Genomic DNA, 20,543 nt, shown 5'->3' with positions numbered 1-20,543 from the left:
GTAGAAGATAGTTATGTCCACCAGCTTCCAGGAGCTTTGTGGCTGCTGGCTGCTCAGAAAGCTTACTTGCTGAGCACCACCTCATCTCCAGCAAGGCAGGGTGCAAAAAGCCTGATGGCCTCGCAAATTTGGTAATTTTATCCAAGCCCATATGGATCTTATATTATTCATGGCTTCTGATGGGCTGCATATTCCTCACTGATTTAGTGGTTGACTTGTGATGTTTTTCAATGAGTCAAATCTCTGTAATAGTGACACTACATCCATGTATGTGGTAAATGTGAAAGAAAACAGATGTCTATAAAAATCACTGAGTCTGATTTGGAACGATGAACAGTATTGTGATTAATCAGAACTGTACAGCTCATGTGTAGTATTTTTACAGGATGGGATGGAAATTGCTTGTTTCACACCTATATGATTTCTATCTTAATATTTGGACTCAGTCAAAGAAAGTTAAGTGTTGGGCTGCTTATCTGGGGAGAAATGGCACAATTACTACTGAGTTTTAAAACTTCTAGTACAGTCATGCAACCTTGAATTCACTTCAACGTTGATTTTTTTCTGGCAATATCTGCACTGTGCTCATATGTAAAAGGAAACAAACAGTAGCCAATGAGTAAGTGTCATCTACAAATGTAGAAAGATAGTGTAGCAGATGCTCCTCAATAGATTTCTCCAAATAAAACATAAATGTTTTTAGTTTTTGTTCTTGCAAGTTTCCTCAGACCGAAGCTAAAGCATTTGCTGAACTCTAGATTAAGGACAGAATCCTAATGCAGATTTAATCAGACACTCTGAAGCACAGAGTTACAAAATTCCTGAGATCGGAAGGCAAAGAATTTCGCAAAAATAAGTATCAGCCAAGTCCTATTCCTGTAAGACTGGAGGTTGAATAATGGAAGAGCAGTGGCAGAAAGTAATAGCTGAACACAGAAAAATGAAAGGTCTGACCCTATGAACTAGCTTTAAGGTCATGAACAGGATCTTACAAAATCAACACAAATTCATTACTGGAAGAAGCTAGGATAAAATCTTAAGCACAGGGCAAGTGTGATGAGTCAGATCTGGTCAAGTGGTGTATACGTGCAAAATTCTGAATAAAAATAATCAAATTAACATGCAGTGAAAAGAGAATTTCCATAATGAAGTCTGTAGTTTCCTGAAGAGACTTCTCTAGATTGCTAAGCATGGTTTGGACAAGTCACAAGACAAAAGAACTCCTGTTTTTTTGCAAGGCTCTGTGTGCTCTGTAATAGGATTTTGGGAGATGGAGAGACAGTTTGCAGTGCAGACATATTCTTTTGTTGGATTACTTCCTTTGGTTTCAGATTGAGGAACTCTCATTTTCTGTGGAACCCTCTTAAAACCTTGTCCTCTGGCTTAAATAAAAACTTTAGAATGTTCTAAATGCAGCAATGAAGATCTGGGTTTTGTTGTACAGAGGTACATAGGATGTATGTTGGTAAGTGGACACTGAGTGTAGGTGTTAGATATTGCATTTTTTGGTCTGAAAGATGATATTTCTCAGAATAATGTGAGAAGGCTTGGAACACTGATTTATTCCTGTTGGAAAATCATTCTGCAAATGACTCCAAATTGCAGTAATTTAGAAATCTTGAGGTTCTTTCTATATTTGGATTTGTACATTCTGCAAGCTTTTAGTACAAATATATGGATCTTTGGTAATTACTTTAATTCTTGAATATAACTTTAACTGAAATAAATACATGAATGTACCTTACAGGGCTCAGGCTTTGTGAGACATTTCTGCTAAATCGGCTTATGAATTTCCTTTTGATGAGCTTAATTGTTGACAGATTTTTCAAAAGCCAACAACAGCTTGCTTTGCTAGCTAGTATTCACATGAACTGGATAGTCTTGTGAAGTCCTTTATGCAATTTGCATAATATTTTTCTTTTACTGTAAGATGAAGTGAAATCCTTTGTAGTGAACCTAACAATGTTAGCCATTGTAAAGACATCTATCCAAATAAAATTTAAAAAGCAGAAAAATTACCCTCCCAGCCTGTTATTCATCATCTCAGAATATGCATGGCTAGAAAAAATAGACTTTTTAAAAAAATAGTATTTTTCCCCCAGAGGACTATTTAGAAAAAGGTCCTAAATAATGATATGTGATCTCCTGATGAAGATACTATGAAGATGCTTTGCTGGTTTCTTCAGTAGTCCTGTAAATTGAATTTTCATTTGAGATCCCTCAAGTCAGAAGGCATTATATATGCAAATCTATTCATTAAATCAATAAAACAAACAAGCCATTTTGTCCATCCATGTGAAACAGATAGATAAATTCTGCATCTTATCTACCCAGAAATTTTTGTTGTTGGTGGTAATAGTCTGGAATTTCTGTCTTTGAATTCCACTGTCTGGAGCATAGGTGGGAAGAGAATGAAATGTGAGCTAAGCAACAAATCTCTATCCATTATGATGGTTGTGGATGTCTGAGTGAAATGAAGCATGTAGAAGCCTCAAAAATAACTGACCCTGTTTTTCTCCAAACATTTCTGAAGAATTCTGTTCTGTTAATAAGGCCTTAAAAGTAATAAAGACTAGGATCTGTGGATTCTAGCCAAATGAGGCCACATCCTACAGTCCTTGCTTTGTCTTAGTGGAGTAAATTTCCCATGTACTCATGATAAGATGGGGATGTAGGATTGAGTAAGGGTGGCAGGATGGGAAATGATTTGTCACCTCCGAGACTGCGTTTGCAAACTGCTGGAACCACAAATGAGCTCAGTGTTTAGCAAGATGGTGGATGCCAGCATGAAGCTTGGAAGTGCCAATTTTAATTAAAAACTGCATTTTCAAATCAAGTTCCTACTTAACAAAGGGTGGGAAATTCTTCCCACCATGTAAGCTTTCTGAATGCTGTATTGACTGTCAAGATGGGTACAGCTTCTCCTTCCACAAAAGTCCAGCTACCATCATCTTCCCCATCACCTCCCCCTGCCAGAAGAAAAAGACTACATTGTTTGTGGAATGTCTCCTCGTTCATGTCCTGCATTTAGGCCAGAATAGACAGATTTTATTCTGTCCTCCCCATCCCCCTTCCTTCATTGTTAACAATGGAGTGAACACATGAGATTACCATGGCTCTTGACATGGCTCAGTTGTTTGCCATTTGGAAACTACAGATTTTTTGGTTGTATAATTGTAAGAGGGGAAAAAAAAGTATAAAAAGATTCAGTCATTTTCTGTTTATTCCAAAGACAGGGAGAACAGAATACTAGGGGAGAGATGGGGGAAGCCAACAACAAAAAACAAATTAGTTTAAGAACCAGCATGTTCCCCTTACTTTAAGGAACACAGTAAACATTTCAAAAGTGCATGCCAGCTCATTATCTAACCCAGTCTTCATTGGCTTCATGAAAAACAGCAGCAGTTAAGCAATGTTTGCCAAAAGCAAATTTGGGTACATGCATTGCTAAAAAAATGTGACATCCGCTCTGTGCAGGTTCCTTAATCTCCCATACAGGGGCAAATCAACATTTCATCATTATTGTTTCTCTCTGTTTAGTCCTTTCATGATTGCTCTTCTAGTATGTTTTGATCACTGTTTATCCAAAACTGTGGTATGACGTATGATTTGAATTGTTAGCCAGAAACAAACCTCTGCAAGCATTTAAATACGCAGAGATAGTTTTGGTTAATTTAATCTCAAATGTAATATCTGTTTGCAAGTATCTTTCTTACAAATCTAGTTGTTTAAAAAAATCTTAAATGGATGTGAAATATTTATGAATTCCTTTTTCAAGATTTAAGATTTAATTTGTCATTAATTTCATGTATTTTTTAAAAACTAGCTTTGTTTTCTAGTTCAGGAATAACACAGTATCTTCCTTTTTCAGTCAATTTGGTGTGGCATATGCAGTTTACAGTTATACTGTTAAAAATACTGTGTCAAAGCATTGAATATGCTTTATATTCAAGTATTGCCATTTATTGTGATAACAAATGATACAGCATATTTCATTAGTTGTTCCTTATAGATAAGCTACCTATTCCTTAGTAAATACATTCCTCTGTTTGTTCAAAGTATATAAGTTCACAAATATTTTCAATCATATTGAGGTTTGTTTCCTTTGGGAATAACTCTTACTCAAGAGAAAGGCAATCTATTGAACAATTGTTTTATTAAATAGCTTAAAGAAAAATTCCCTTCAGAAACCATAGAAGATTTTCCCCAGAGTCCTCACATTTTCTGGTGTGCCCATTTGGGTCCTGTGGGTATTGATTTCTCTCATCTTAAGTCTCTGCCTTCAAAATTATCAGGTCATTTTAGTAAGCTTTATTTTGCTTTGAAATCTATGTATTCTTCTGCCATATGTTTAAAATTCAGAGTTGCTGTGCAGCTCTGATCATTAATTTGTCTATTCCACATATAGTACATTATACTCTTACTTTTTTATGAGCAAAGAAAAATTCTTGTTTACTTGTTTCTTGAATATAAAGTTTCTGATTTTTTAATTTTTATTTTTAAAAATTAGAAACCCTCTGATTCAGAATTTCTTAATGAAATGGGGAATTCTGTTGGTAGAAAACAGTGCCACTTGCTTATGTTTTTGAAATGTTTATCTCATTTTCCCATGGGGAGAAAGAAAACAGCTGGTGAAATTAGGATTTCAAAATGGGAAAAAAAATGAAATAAACACCCATTTGACATTTTATCAAAAGCTGGAAAATGCTGGTAAAATTTATCTTTGCTAATTTTCCCCTTCCTCAAAAATCCCTCTTGTTATTGTTGAATTTGTAAATCCTCGTGAGAACCTGGTGACAGAATGCAGATTGGATTGTCTTCTTTTTTTTTTTTTTCCATTGGCGGGGGGGAGGGGGGGGATATGTTTGATTTTTTTTAGGTAGTTATGTCCAAACCAGAGTATATCAATATGTTCCAATATTTATTTCAGGCTTTTCTTTGTGAAGCAAAGATTGCTTCACTCCCATGATGTGGTTACTTCAGTCAATGCAGTACAATCTGGGAAGGATGCTGACATGGAAAATCAAGGTGTTACACTGTGAAAGCAGTTTTTAAACAACAGGAGAAGAACATTAATGTGGTCAGTCAAAAGAACTGCACCTTAGCTATTAGTGTTGATTGGGGAAATATCAGAGAGAGGGTATAAGAGGAACAGTACATGCTTGTACCAAAAGTCTCAGCACATTTTTCCTGATAGCAGCCAGCAGAAGGTGCTCAGGGAGAAACACAAGAACACAAGAAGCAGGGCAAGTACAGAGTGATTCTTCCAGCTTCTGACACTCGGCAGTTTTAGGACTCCCTGTGCTGAAGCTGCATCTTAAGCATTGTTTTTATGAACCACTGAGTGAAGAAGCAACAATAAGAACAATGGATCACTGTTCAGCATCAGTGGCAACTGTGCTTAGAAATAAGTAACAGTGCCACTTCAAAACGCTTGACATGGACAACAGAGACAGAAGAGCCAGGAAATTATGGTAGTGCTAAAGCCACACCCATGGCCAGAGGCAACATCTCACAGCTCCTCCAAGTTGTGAACTCCTTGGGAGCTGAGAATCCCTACCATGCAGAGAGGTAGGAGCCAAGCTCACCATTATATAATGCAGCAATTTCTGCCCATGTGGTATCTTACTGGGATATGGTGTCTTGTTCTTCAGCGTAGGGGTTCCTGCCTGGGTGTTCCTGCTGAGATTTTTGTTTGGTGAGAGCTGGCTGACTTTGCTTCATACCAGTACATGATGCCACCAGTCACCTGATCTTTTGAGGTTGACTTCTGCATTCCCTCAGAGTTACTGTCTCATTCTCTGGTTCCTGTTCAAGGATCTGCTTCATGTAGGCTGAAAGCAGCCCCATGTCTTTTCCTCTGGCAGGCCTCTTTGTGGCCTCCCCAATAAGTAGCTCTGCACAAGACTTCCAGCACAATGCTTGCCCTAATAAGTGATCAGCGGTGTGTTTCTTTCCACAGAAAATCATTTGGAAAATGACACAGTCTGAAGAATAATGGGAATTCAAAATCTGGCTCCAAATTTCCCCATGAACCAGTCTGCTCCTCTGCATCTGCAGAGGGGGACAGGTGGGTTGCTGCAAAGGGCTTGGGAAGCAGCTCCTCAGTGAGCCCCACTGTTAGCCAGTCTCTTGACTCTGCATGAGGCAGTGACTCCTGCTGAGTTCCTGCAAGTATTTTGCGTGCAGCACTTCTCCCTGCAGAGTGGCAACATGCTGGTACACAAAATAGAAGGTCCTGTCCTGGTGTGAGCCCTGCACAGAACGGGAGGGCAGCTGTGATGGATAGGAACTGAGCTGTATTGGTGTTGAGGGTAGTTCCTGCTGTGCTTTGGAGACAGCATGTGTATGTTTGAAGTTTGCTTGGGGATGCAGGGTAATGTGCCAACACAGGTTTTTGAACAGCTCCTTGGGGCACAAATAGCCCCATTCATTGCAGTACATGGCTCTGAGTGTAACCCAGCTGCCAGACCATCATCATCGGCATGCGCAGCTCTTCCTTGTTTTACTTAATTTTGCTCTCACAAGAATGTTACTGAACCCCATGTAAATTTTGCTTTGGTAATGACTGTGTTAAATCATCAAAAAATGTCAGTAGCTGAGAGTAGATGAGAATGAAAATTGTAACAGTGTCCATAGTAATAACAAATGAAATGAGTTTTTCCCTGTCACCTGTCTCCCTTTTTCTGGAATTGAGATGTTGTGAATGGCAGACCTTGTTTCCTTTTGCAGTATGATTATTTTTACTACATCCTTTATCTTTGTCTTTTGGAAAGAGCAAATAGAAACAAAGCTTCACATTTTTTCTTGAAGATAAACTGGGACATTTTAACAGACTAACTTTGAATAACTGTTTACTTTTACATTGATCACAGCCAGTTGTTAGGGCTACAGCTACGTGGCTAAACTCCCATACTTTTTAATAAGAACTTGGGGGTCAACGTCTTTGAAAGTGTGAGAAGGATGGCATTGGTGCAAAGCAGTGGCTATGCTGCCCACTTTGCCTGAGAGAACTGCAGGACTGAAAATACAGCTGGTGTGGGTCAGTCCCAGGGAAGTGGCAGGGCACAATCTGTGAATTGCACTGATGTACACAGTTAACCTGAAGAGAGTTTTTCTGTATTTATTTTTCATGGATAAACTTTTACTACCTGCTAAATTTAGACTCTTAGACTCATTTCTGCAAAGCCAGAGCTGAACCACACCCTTCAAATGTGAAGAGCTGTTGCATTAAATCATTGTGCTTCTCAGAGGGCTCAGTCAAATGAGGACAAGATTGCAGGCAGGTGCAATTTCCTTTTAGAAAATTGATAGATGGTGCTTCTGCATTCTGTAATGTGTTGGTTTTAGTCTTTACAAAACACAGCTTGCCTTCTGTTATAACTAGTAACAAATCACACATCTGGAACAAAGAGGAATGTAGCTGAGCAATATTTTATATTTATCTGCAATCTGGTTCAGATCCCCTGGTTCCTTTCAATTTTAACTGTACAACAAATGTACTCCCAGTCTTCATTTTATCACTTGTTGTAACGTTTAACAAAGGTCACTGTGACCCAGAGGAAGCTTAAGAGGAAAGTGTTATGGTGGATCTTGGAAATGGAGTTTAACTATGATGATGGTGGGCATGAAGCCAAGCCCGGCTCTCCTGAGTGTATTTAATTTGTGCTCTTTATTTTTCCTTATGCTGGGCTGGATTCAATCAAGGAGCCACATATATGGATGAGGCAGAAATGTTCAGTAATTAGTACATCTTTCTTCTCTGATGCCTTTTTTCAAAGGAATACTTTAAATTGTTTACTTTTTCTGTGGTTGGATTGTTGAATTAATAACAAAAATGCAGCCACTGTTGAAAAGAATAATCTTCCAATGAATGCCTAAAATATTTAATTCTGTGCTTAGTAACCACCATCTTGTCAAGTCTGGTGACAAATTTTCTTTTAATGGGGATTTTACTTGCTCAGGTCACTAAATTCAACAACATAATGTCCTTGTTTTTTAATTTGTGATTTTATCAGTTTATATTTTGCCTGCTTGAAGTCTATCTGATTAGGCCTGTGCAAAGGAAATTATTTTTTGTGGTTCAGAAATGCCAAAGCTATCCTGATTTCCAAAATATTCAGATATAAATAATTGCTCATATTATTAAAATTTATTAACTATTATCTCAGAGAGATTTGTGCTATGCTTTGCACTATATTTTGCAACAGTAGAGAACCTACCCATAAAGTAGGTGTTTGTGTATCTAGCCACATTTATAGCTGCTAGTGCTTCTGAGTACAAAACAGTCAGAAGGTTAATTTCTAAGAAATTATTAGAGCTTTGGTGTATCACATAGCTTAGAAAATCTTTCCCAAGTTATTTTAAAGGGCAGTATCATGTCTTACATGGTTTTTTCACATGCATAGGTTTTACTGGCTCTGTAAGACACCATGGTGCTGCGTTTATCAAGTTTTTTGTGCTCAGATTTTACTAATTTATGGATTAATGTACTGTTGCATTGATTATGATTTCTTTTTCCTCTGAGGAAGAAATAACCTACAGTGCCTCAAAAGTGTGCAGTCAAGTATATGGCATATGTTAATTATATTGTGTCCAGTGAAAAATGTTCATGTTTTTGAAACATAATCAATTTTCTGCCTTTTCTCTGACTGTACTCAAAGCACTTTCTCTATTCTTCTGTTATTGTTCCTGTAGTGAAGTTACTTTTGCAAAGAAAAGTCCTTCAGTGATTGTGTAGCTCAAAGTATGTAATTTTTGTTCTAAATGTAAATATTCTTCTTTTGCATCTAACTGCAACATATACATCTTCTTGCATAGGAAATACACATACTGCTATTACTGACATTGTCTTGTAGTGATATTTCAAACTGAAATTGTAGATTTTCGTGTCTTTCTGTGATGATATTCTTCCTATTCATGCACTTAGTTCTGATCCTTATTGTATATTCGGTCAATGGAAGGCAAAATCACTTTAAAAAGACATGAATCACATTAGAATTTGTTACCAGGCTGTTCACAACAGCTCCAGGACATGTGTGTCAAATCACAGTATATTAGTAATATGTTTTCAGTATGCTTTCATTTCCTACCTTCCTCCCACCATTGTGTATTGGGCTACAAAAACAACTGGTGTCTCTAATCAAAGTAAGAAAATGTAGTATTCATCATTTCAGGATGCCATGAGCAATGAACCACCATTTCCTGTGGTTCTGTGATTAGTTTTTACTAAAGTGCATTACAAATGTAGCTTTAACATTGTCTCCAGTTTTCAAAAAATTTAGGAAAATGTATCAGGCCCTTTATTTGCCAGAATCACACTGAGTAAAAGTTTAACTATTGTGTCAAGGCTATCTTCTCAACAACACAACAGGCAAACTGAAGTGAATTAGAGAACAAAGTACAAATGTGTTTGCAACCAGCATTTCCATGAGTTAATTCACATTTCACTGTGTACTTATGGGATGCCACTGTGTCACTTGGCTGATGTATACATGCTGAGTAGGTAAGGGAGGGGGAATCATGTTGTTGCATACTTCCCTCATGGACTCATGACCCTTTCCTCACATGTTGCAAAATCCAAACCCAGCTAATTTCTACCTATTTTAAGCAGTGCATTCAATTAAAAATGTTGGAATTTCACTTACCTGTGAGTGAACTGCCTAGTGTGTTGGCCATTCTGACCATGATAGTCAAGGTGGCCATCTCACAGAAGTCACCTCTGGTCGACCAGCAAAGTTGCTGTGCAGTGAAGAGACTTCAGAGACAAATCTAGGCCCTGTTAAAGTCAGTGATGGTTTTGCTGCTGACTCTGTTGGCCTCAGAATTTGTAAAAATTATTTCAGTATGTCCAAAGATCTGTTTTCTCAGAACATATGTGCAAATGGGTCTCTTCTGCAGTGGCACTGTGACCTGGGACTCAGGATGAGGGAGTTTGCAAGGGGCCAAGAGCAGCTCATTGAAAACTTCCTTTCTGGACTAGAGAAACCAACAGGCATTTCTGAAAATACCAGTAAGAAGATGAATCATGTTATCTGGTATATCTTAGAACTTCTGATAAAGTATTTAAGAATTTATCCCTAAATATGCCAATTCTTTTAGCTAAGTGACATTGGTTTGTAGCAGTACAGAGACATTTTATTATCTTGCATGATTCTGTGGAACAAAACACTTTAAAAACTTGTAGGATGAGCTAAATGCCATTAAAATTTTTTGCTATTATTATTTTAAATGCTAGAACAATCACAGAAGAATTTTAACCTTACTAAGGAAATATATATTTAAAAATATGAATATTTTGCTTCTGCTTGTTAAAACAGTATTAAAACAAGGTGTAAATGTGTTTGTAGTTAACTCACTGACCCTTGGTGTCAGAAGAAATGTCACCCTGTCTTGTCCTTTTTAGGAAGGTGGCCTCTACCAGATGTAAGCTCAGAAATGGCAATTGCCATTCACTAAATGACTAGCAGGTTTATCCTGGCTTTCTCTGGGGCCATCTTGACTTCTGGCGAGAGGCAAAGAGCAAGACTATAAGAAAATAGTAGTTCTCATGGGAACAGTAAAAATATGTTGGCATTGTTTAATTCTTTCATAACATGCTAAATTAATTTATTTGTTGAATCTTTTAAAGTATTATGCCATTGGGGAATGTGTTTTTCATATAGCAGTCTTACAAATATATTAAAGTTTTAGGGAGAACAGTCACAGAGTAAACATCACTGGTTATCCATGTTGGGTAACTGGGAGACACAAGGGTTGATTTTTTGCTGCTTTATGTATTGTATAGTAATCAGCATCAGTGCAAAGTGATCTTATCTGCACATTTTGCAATCTTTTTGCACAGATGTAGACAACTGTAAAACATTCAGGATTGTGGAGTAGCAGATTCATTTGGTTCATAAATTCTTGCTAAATACCCTGTCATAATACTTATTGTTTAGTAGATGCTTTTGATTAGGTAGATACTTTTGACAGTTTTCCTGTTTGCTTCAAAATGTGTGGTACAACTCTGTTTCTTCCAGGCCACTGTTGGATATGCTTGGGACTAGGCCATTAATTTTGAGAGACACATGAAATTCAATCTTCAGCTAACTTATTTTTCAGTTGGATTATTTTAGTAGGGGGCCTTCATTATTTAAGTTGAAGGGAAATATTCTCTTTTCAATATACCACAGGTTAAAAAAAAAATCTCAATTTTTCTCCCCATTGTTTTATTGATAATTCATAAGGCAATATCTTTAAAATGCCAGTACTGCAAGAAAAACTAGCTTTACAGCTGTTTGGAGAGATACTACAGCAGAACCATGTATGCTATAAATGGTTCTCTTCTGTTTACATGGAACACTTTTTGATCTCTAAATCTGTACATGTTAAAGAGGAAAAAAAAAAAGCCAGGCCAGATTTTTCCAAATGGTTCACTATATTTGCCCATTACCAGGAGCATCTTCTGTTTTCTACCATACATCCTGACAGGTATTTTGAAGAGAGAAAAAGAACAGGAACAACTGAAAGCCTTTGGAGCTGCCCAGTTTTTCCAGATACTCTCCATATGTCCATTTATCATCTATAGCTATTTCTGTGAGTTGCCATACATATCTAGGCACAGAGAAAGCCAGAATACTGAACATTTTTATGAATGCTCGAATCTCAGAGTTAACCTGTGGGTCAGAAACACTTCATTTATTTGGAAACAGGAAGAAGCTGATGCTTGGACACAGAATGACAGGTTTCCCTTAGAATCAATGGATCTCTGCCAATATATGCCATGCTTCTCATTTGCAAAATCCCTCTCACTGAATCTGCTGATGATCCTTTTCAGCAGATATCATATTTTTTATTTCTTTTTGGTATTTTCATGAATTGAATGTAGCAGTGGTCAGAGTCATAGACTAGAAGTTATATACTTTACAATGAAGGCAAAAGAATCATAAACTAACAGACTGAAATTAGAAGGACCTATTCCTTTATGCAGGATTAAATTTAACTTCTGATTTTTTCCCCAGACAATTAACATACTTATTTTCCTCTGCCATAGCTGATAACAAACACGTTAGCCTGCATCTAGAAATTCCTGAGTGTATTTGCCACCAGCATAAGTCTACCATGGCCTAACTTGGGCTTTTTAATTTTTCACCCAAACCCTTTCTTATACATCCTTACTTGATCAACATGTTTCCTAATGTTCAGGCTTTTGACCTGGAAATTCATATCAAACAGAAGTTTTGTTCTAAGTCATCACTTTCAGATCTTCATGCCTTTCTTTATAGAATTATCTAAGATCAGCTATTCTCCTTTACCTGCAATCATCCACATGTCTCCTAACAAATATGAACTATTTTGCTTTGGTTTTTGTGGTCTTTTGTATTTTCAGCTTCACCTTCAGATGTTATCTCCAAACTGGCCTTCTATTTTGCAAGTGATTCCAATCTTCATTTCTAGTTTTTTATTTCAAGCAATTACCTTTGGGCTTTTCTTTCTACTGCTCCCAATGCTTGAAAAGAATTTCCTGAAACCAGCCACTAAAAACATATGTAGTCTTAATCTACACTCTAAAACTTTTCTTTTTGATTTTTGGGGTGGCTAAAGGAAACCTTGGCAAAAACTAGGTCTGTAGTGATTGTTCCTTACACGTTGGACTACCTGGTGCTGTGTTGTTGCCTTTGGTATTTGTTTCTCAACTGTTCTATGCCCATAATGTAATTTCATTGGGATAGAGTACGTATGTTTTACTTATGTTACCACAGCACCCAGTACAAAGGAAACTTCATCCCTAAATAGTGTTGCTAATCATGAAGCAAGTTTAGATAAGCCACAGCATTTTAGGAACTTTGAAAGTTCCAGTCCTCACTGATTCTGGGCATGTGTCCTGCAGGAGACATCAGCCTAGAGAAAACTCTAGAGAGCATCTGCTGCCTCAGCTTGTATTGGAGGGATGATAAATAAGTATGTCACAGAGCACTTGTCTTATGCTGGCTATCTTCAGCACTAGGGTTTTAGGTCATATATAAAAAAAAGCTCAAAAGGACTGTGGAAGCACATTGACAAAATCTCTGACAATAGAATTGTGGGTTCTCTGAGAGACAAGCATCTGAACATCTGGGAAAGAATGGTAGTGGGATTGTTCACAACTTCAGGAGGAAAAATCCTGCAAAAATGTAGGTAAGTATTCAAAATATAAGAAAAATGGAGTAAAATTAGGATTAGATAATTCTTAGCATGACTGGGGATAACTAATGTTCAGCTGATGAAAAATATGTGCTCTAAAAATAACAAAGCTAAACTGAAGATCAGGCTATGCTGCAGGGAACCCAGAAAAATGTCCCCATTTTAAAGATATGAGATGACAAATTTCACTTCATGTTTTCTCATTCCTTGCTGTGAAACTGAACTCCAGGTCTTATTATGGGAATGTTACCTGCAGATGAACTTTGTGTTTTTGTAAATAATAGATGCTTTTATGCCCAGGTTTAGTGGTTTTTTGCTACTCAAATGCTCACCTGGGGATAAAACCTCTCTAATGCTACGACCAAACTGATTCAGGAGCCTGAAATCCAAAGGCAATACCACAAGAAATGTAGAAGTGAAATACTAAGAAGAGAAGCAATGAGCAAAGGATGCTGAGAGGAAGAAAGAAAATATAGAGGATATAAGTCAGAAACACTGATAAGATGAGAAATAGGGGGCTAAACAGGAACTTGAATACAGATGGCAAGATGTTACAGAAGATGGGAATGAGTAATAATGGGAGAGAGAAATGGGGAAGAGTATGATTCTTATTTTTGCTTTTTAAAATGTCTCTTTCTAGCCTTTCAATAGCCATGATAATGAACTTCTGTTTTGGTTAAGCTGCTGCAAGGCAACCCTTTTCACTCATAGTAAATCCTCATCTTTAGAGGAAAATGTCACTGTTTCCACAAACAGTCATAAAGTGTGTAATCAAGTTCTCAAGCAGTAGCATACTTGAGATCATAACAACATGTATACATCTTCAGGAACATGAATCTTAAATTCACTGCTGGTATTTTCCCATGGTCTGGAAAAAGCAATGGCTAAAAGGAGCATTTGTTTTTCAAACTGTGGAACAAATGGTATGATGTTGCTGAGTAAAACACATTGCTTATGTTCAAGAAACTTTAAAAATACTGTAAAATACAAAAGAAAACCGCCCTTTCCTCAGGTCTTGCAACGCCTTTGCATTTGTTCTGGTTTATAAAAGAATCATAAAATTGTTTAGGTTGGAAAAAAGTTTAAGATCATTGAGCCCAGCTGTTAACCTAGCACTGCCAAGCTGGTTGTCCCTAAGTAGCACACCTAAATGTCTTTTAAATACCTCCAGGGATGGTGACTCTGTTACTTCCCTGAGCTGCCTGCTTGACAACCCTTTCTGTAAAAAGATTTTTCCTAATATCCAATCTAATCCCCCACTGGTACAACTTGGGGCTATTTCTTATTGTCCTGTATTTTGTTACCTGGGAGAAGAGACCAATCCCCCACTGGCTATACTCTCCTTTCAGGTAGTTGTAGACAGCAAAAAGGTCCCTCCTGAACCTCCTTTTCTCCACACTTAACAACCTCACATCCCTCAGCTACTCCTTGTCAGTATGTGCTCCTATCACTTGTACTCCAGACCCTTCTCCAACTCCATTGCCCTTCTCTGGACTTGCTCCAGCTCCTCAATGTTGTTCTTGCAATGAGGGATCCAAAACTGAGCATGGAGTTTGAGGTGTGGCCTCACCGTGATGAGTATGGGGGGGATGGCTACTGCAGTGCTGGCCACACTGTTCCTCACACAGGCCTGGATGCCACTGGCCTTCTTGGACACCTGGGCACAGCTGGCTCATGTTCAGCTTCTGTCAACCAGGACCTCCAGGTCCTTTTCTGTTGGGCCATTTTCCAGCCACCCTGTCTCCAGCCTGCAGCACTGCCCAGGGTTGTTGTGACCCCAGTGCAGGACCCAGAACTTGGCCTTGTTGATCCTCATACCATTGACCTTGGGCCATCAATCCAGCCTGTCCAGGTCCCTGTGCAAAATCCTGCCCTGCATCAGATCACACTCCTGCTTGGTGTCATCTGCAAACTGAGGGTGCTCTTGGTCCCCTCATTGGTAAGGTAATTAAAGAGTACTGGCAGCAAGACCAATCCCTGAGGAGCACCACTGGGGACTGGCTGCCCTGGATGTAAATCCACTCACCACAAATCTTTGGGCTCAGCCATACAGTCAGTTTATTACTCACTAAAGAGCATACCAGTCCAAGCCATAAGTGGGCAGTTTCTCTAGGACAGTCCTGTGGGAAACAATGTCAAAGCTTTGCTAAAGTCTGGGTAGACAACAAGCACAGCCTTCCCTCATCTACAGCTAGGTCACCTCGTCATAGAAAAGATCAGGTTAGTCAAACTTGTCAATTTTCTTTAATTTAATGCTCCTTTTATTTATTTTACTCAGTTTTTATTAGAGCAATAAATTTTTCATGGGCTTAGGAAGTAAACAACAAATCTTAAACCAGCTAATTCTTTCTAAACTGTATTTCTGAGAGTCCTGCCTTGACTTAGCATGAGCAGTCCTTAGAATGCAGAGGGAAACTAACACTCCTGTGTATTATCAGTTTGTGATGTAGTGAGCATCAGCTGAATTGGCCTGAATGACTTCTATGGTGGTGTTATAATTTAAACAGAAAATAGTCAAATACTTTGGAAAGAAACTCTAAGAAACTGTAAAATGCTTTATTAATGTTGTCAAAACTTAGTCACTAGGAACCATCAACAACTCAGCTTTTGCCTTGTGGTATGCTGCTTGTGAGAACAGTGCAGACTTTCTCAAGCAAATCTGAATCACAGGCAATCACACAACATGAAATGGAATTGACTGTGCCTCTACTGGCCTTTGGGAGGGATGGATATCTAAAAGGTCCTTTGTCTCCAAAGATATTGCAGGCAATGAGCCTGGTAAGTCCCATAACTGAAGCAGAGTACCTCTAAAGCTATGTTTTTGTCTCCCCTTTAATTTGGGGAGAACTTTGGGCTCATTGAGATAATCTGGAAATACAAGGAGTAATCTCTGTAAGCTTGGGGATGCTGACAGGTAAGACTAGATTTTCTAGCAGGGTGTAAGAGGAAAAAGGGCAGAGGGAAACATCTTGCTCTCATTTTCCTCCCCTTGCCAAAGCCCACCACCTAAACCAAGAAATACTGTACACGGACCAGGGACAATGTCACTGTTTATTTCAAACTACTGTTAAGAAGATGTTATTTATTTAAAACTTCAAACAAGATTGCAAAATTATGCAATCATAATCAGCAAAGGATGTTCTCCTTTCTCTACCATAACATAAACCACAGTATGACAAATTAGGAGAAGCCTGCAGCAATCAGAAAAACCCAAACCTTTGCTCTTTCTTCACAGAGGTTTTCAAGATAAAACACATAAATATTGAAGCTACCCAGGACAGTAGATGAAGGAGCTCACAATGCCACTGTCAGAACCTGGCTTTCCCTTGACTACCCCCATAAATCTTTTTAAGTTGGATGCAGAGAAGACTTGTGCATGCAGAAGATTCTTTCGTTTTATTTGGTGCCAGCCAATAGAGGACAAAGTACTTATACTAGACAATGATAATTTACACATTCTCCTTCATAGCAGACATAGAGCCTGTAGCAGTAACCTAATTGCAAGTGTAAGGAAAGGAGGAATGAAAAAATACTCTATTTTGTACCCTCATCCTGCTTGTCTTGTACATTCATATGCATTTTGGGTAGAATTCCATCTTGGAAATGACGCCTCTTGTAAAAGGCTAGAAAAGAAACTGGTGGTGGAGTTGAGGTCCTGTAGGACTTCAGTAACAGCTTGGGAAGAGAGGTGAAATGTCATTCTCACTTTAACTGTCCTGCTGGTTAGAGCCTTTACACTTTGGTGATGAAGGGAAAATGCCATTTGGTTTAAATAGGCAGTCTGAATGCCCTTTGGTGTTAGTTTCCCTTGTTTAGTGTGTGGGTATCATACATGACAATGGGAAAGAGAGAAATACTTTAGAAAAATAAACAAACAACTCCTCCCCCTCTCTCTCAAAAAAAAAAAAAAAGAAAGAAAAAACAAAGAAAAATAAGAAACTGTGGTTGTAAAACCACAAAAATTGGCATTGAGGCTCCAAGGCAAGTGTAAGCCTTGGAATTTCTTTTAGCTCTTAAAAAAAATAGTCCAAACCAAAAAAACCCCAAAGCACAACAACTGTCTTTCCATGGAATCCAGCTTAATGATGCTTCTCCCCCCGCCCGCCCCCCCCACTTTCTTTTAGGAAGATTTGAAAGAATTTATTTAAAGCCTTGGCACAAGTCTTCTTTGCTGCTTTCTGTTCTGTAAAGCATGTTGGTTTTTTGCTGTTTGATTTTTACTTAGAAATTTAAGAAATGCCAAGTCTGCTCTGTTATGGTTTTCCCGGTGATTTCCTGCGTATCTCAGAGGATAGGTATTCATTTCTTTCTCAAAAGAACAGCAGGAGTGAAAATGTGGAAGAAAATCTTAATCAAAGCCTGTGTTAGTTGCTGAAAAAATAAAAAGCAATTTAAAACAGAAGAATTTAAAAAAGAAGAAACAAAGACTTAAGAATAGTCTCGCTTTCGAAAGAAACGAATAATTTCTTTTCGGCAGTTGTTTAGTTTTCACTCTTGAGTTTGTAATATGATGTGGTCAATCATGAGAGTCATTGACAGCAGAATTTCTAATACAAAGAGAGAAAAATAAAGGGAAAGAAAAATGTGTGCAGCGGACTAATATTTAGAGGAGCTGCTCTTTGTGCTTCCAGCCCTGCATGGAACACACCTGGTGACCCTTTTGCACTTCAGTTCCTTGTCAGGTGAAGTATGGCTGGGAACACTTATTCTATTTTTTTGTCGAAGTGCACCAAGATACAAAGATGTAAAATTATTCACAAGTTTTTCTTTGTGTTGGAGAAGTGGTATTTGATTCTGATTTTGGGTGACACAACCTTATTAGCTAGCCCTTGTTGGCACTTGAAGTATACATATTAAACAAGTTATTATTTCTAATATATTGCATATATTAATGGGAGAAAATAAATCTGATCATTTAATAGATAATCTGGTTTGATGATAGTGATTAAAATAAAAGAAAAATTGGATTCCTTGTATCTAGTCCCTTTGAAGCATCTGATTCTTGCATGTTATCTAAGGGGTGGAAAATAAAAAAATTGCTTTTTCAGTTGCACCTTTGGGGAAGAGGACATCAATGATCAGTTTTGGAAATCTTGGCTGATAATCAGTTGTGGGTGAGAGTGGGCATGGTAGGGAAATGCAGGGAAAAGTGCATTTATGACTATTGACAATACTGGTTTTTCAGTGTGAGCTGATGAGAATCTGCAAACATTGAATGGGGCAACAATCACCATGGGAGGCCAAACAACAAAATGAGATGATTCAACTGCATGGATACTCTCTAATGACATGGGTCTTTAGTACAAGTGTCTCAAAGAGACTGATTTCAAACCAATTATAGGATAACTACCATGTAATTAATGCCTCAGGAATCCAGAATTCACTGTCTAATGTCTGAGACCAAAGGTTAATTATAAGCACAGTAGACATTAAGGCAACTGCTGCTATATGGTTTTATGATCTTTATTAAGATTAAAAAAATGAAATCTATTTTAATTAAAAATGTCAAAAGAGATCTTGAACTCTTTCTTCCCTTGTGCCCTCATCTGAAACTGGAATGTTCTACATTTCATGGGCACTGATTTATGAATAGAGATGGGTTAAACTGAATCACCATTCAGTTTAATATGATAGACATTCCAGCTGATCCCTGTGCTCTATTTTTCTCATGGAATTTGTTGTCTATCTGGACATTAGAAATGGCTAAAGTGTGCAGGTTGTTTCTGTTGAGGAGGCAAAGGTCATTTGGGGAGCATGGGGTCAGAAATTTCCAAGTGTAGATAACTACAGCTGAGGGGCTCCTTCATTGACAGTTTGAGCATCTCTGCCACTATGGGCAGTCATTGATTTAAAAACAAGGTGGGTAGAAATGAGCAGTAATAAAAGAGGATTGCTGCCATCCAGGACCATCATCCAGGACAGCCACTGACTGTCTTGTCTACATTCCCCAGGAGCCTGAGTGTTGTCTTTTGTACACACACCTTAACATGGACAAGACAAAGCATCTCAGTATCTAAATCACATACCAACCTAAAGGGATCTAGCAATAGAGTACTCCTTGCTCAGGTCTTCACATGTTAGTATAGAATATAAAAAAGTAGATCGGTTCTGTATGTGGATGGGAACATAATATCAGGTAACTGTAAACAGCAAATGGATGTGTTTTGTATGGACTTGCTGAGATGCTCTTTTTCATTTCAAGTTGAAACACAGCAAGCCCATTAGTCCAAATTCATGCTTTTCTCCCCTTTCCCTGTGTTTCTTTGGTATACTTAACAGTGAAATCTTGACATGGTTGAGATAAATATGGTTGGGTTTTGTTGACCACTTTTTTGGGACAGGGAAGAATGTTTTGCTAGTTTCAAGAGATAAACCCAAACATGTTGAAGCAACATATTTTGGAATAAATTAGTTGGTGTTTGAATAATGTCAGAAGACATGTAAGAAGAAGTTTAAATTAAAGAGGTAGATGATATATCAGTGTGGGAAAGGCAAAGTTGGTAGGTTTGTGAATTTCAGATGGGCTTAATCTGTAAGGGGTATTCACATGCTGGGATATTCAGTCATTTCACAAAAGAGAAAAAAAAAAAAAGAGTAGCAGCTGCTGACTTACAGGGGTTTCACCCAGCCTGAAGACTGAGATACTTGAGCAGAATGAGAATGCTCCAGTTCCCTTTTAACTAATAATATGAAATCCTACATCTTCCACCAAATGAATTATACCTAGTCTTTAGGTTGTCATTTAATCTTGGTTTGTGTGGCAGAGATTCTCCATGAAGATTCTCCATGAGATTCTCCATCTTACTCCATGAAGCTTTGCCACTGGGTAGGCAGTAGTCAACTGCTCACTCTGCAGTTTCACTGAGCATGCAAGTGAAGAAGGGCTCAAATTACACAAAGAGATGTGTTCCTTCTCCTTGCTCCCTGCATATACTGTGCATTTTCCATGGAGCTGCTGCTTGATAAAGTGAAGAAAAAGTCCTGGTAGAAGCGGAAAAGTACTCCTTACAAGTAAAGCTACTGACCTGTTGGGCTTCAATTTTTGCTGTCTGTCTTGGGCCCAGAGCTTCTTGACTGTGCTTCAGGGATTGAGCATACTTGCAAGTAGGAACATTTCTTTGGAGAGGTGATTTTGAGCTCCCTTGAGCTAAGAGGAGAAATGAGATCCTTTACTGCCTGGGCAATTACTGGGTGATTATATGAAGACAGGAGCCCATCTGCTTTCCTAACCTGCTTTTAATAGGAAAGCATTAACCATGGATTTTTTGTTTGTTTGTTTGTTTGTTGTTGTTGGGTTATTTTTTTTCCCCCCAGAGATAAATACGTAGCATGAGTCGAGACTTCTGGGCTCCAAAGACTCTGGAAATGAAACTGCTGCC

The 20,543-nt window shown here is 38.1% G+C and overlaps 1 long non-coding RNA gene across 1 annotated transcript in view; it reads left to right on the top strand.

Annotated features, from left to right (window-relative positions):
- Positions 1–20,543, top strand: part of LOC143694418 (uncharacterized) — a 232,274-nt gene that overhangs the window by 33,630 nt on the left and 178,101 nt on the right. Inside the window, exon 3 of the long non-coding RNA XR_013182892.1 lies at positions 5,963–6,070. This is a non-coding gene — a long non-coding RNA (uncharacterized LOC143694418). The remainder of the gene's footprint in view (positions 1–5,962; positions 6,071–20,543) is intronic.

This window comes from Agelaius phoeniceus, chromosome 6, assembly GCF_051311805.1.
Source record: "Agelaius phoeniceus isolate bAgePho1 chromosome 6, bAgePho1.hap1, whole genome shotgun sequence".
In the NCBI taxonomy this organism is placed as follows: domain Eukaryota; kingdom Metazoa; phylum Chordata; class Aves; order Passeriformes; family Icteridae; genus Agelaius; species Agelaius phoeniceus.
The sequence above is the reverse complement of the archived record's forward strand: the minus strand, read 5'-3'. Positions and strand labels throughout refer to the sequence as shown.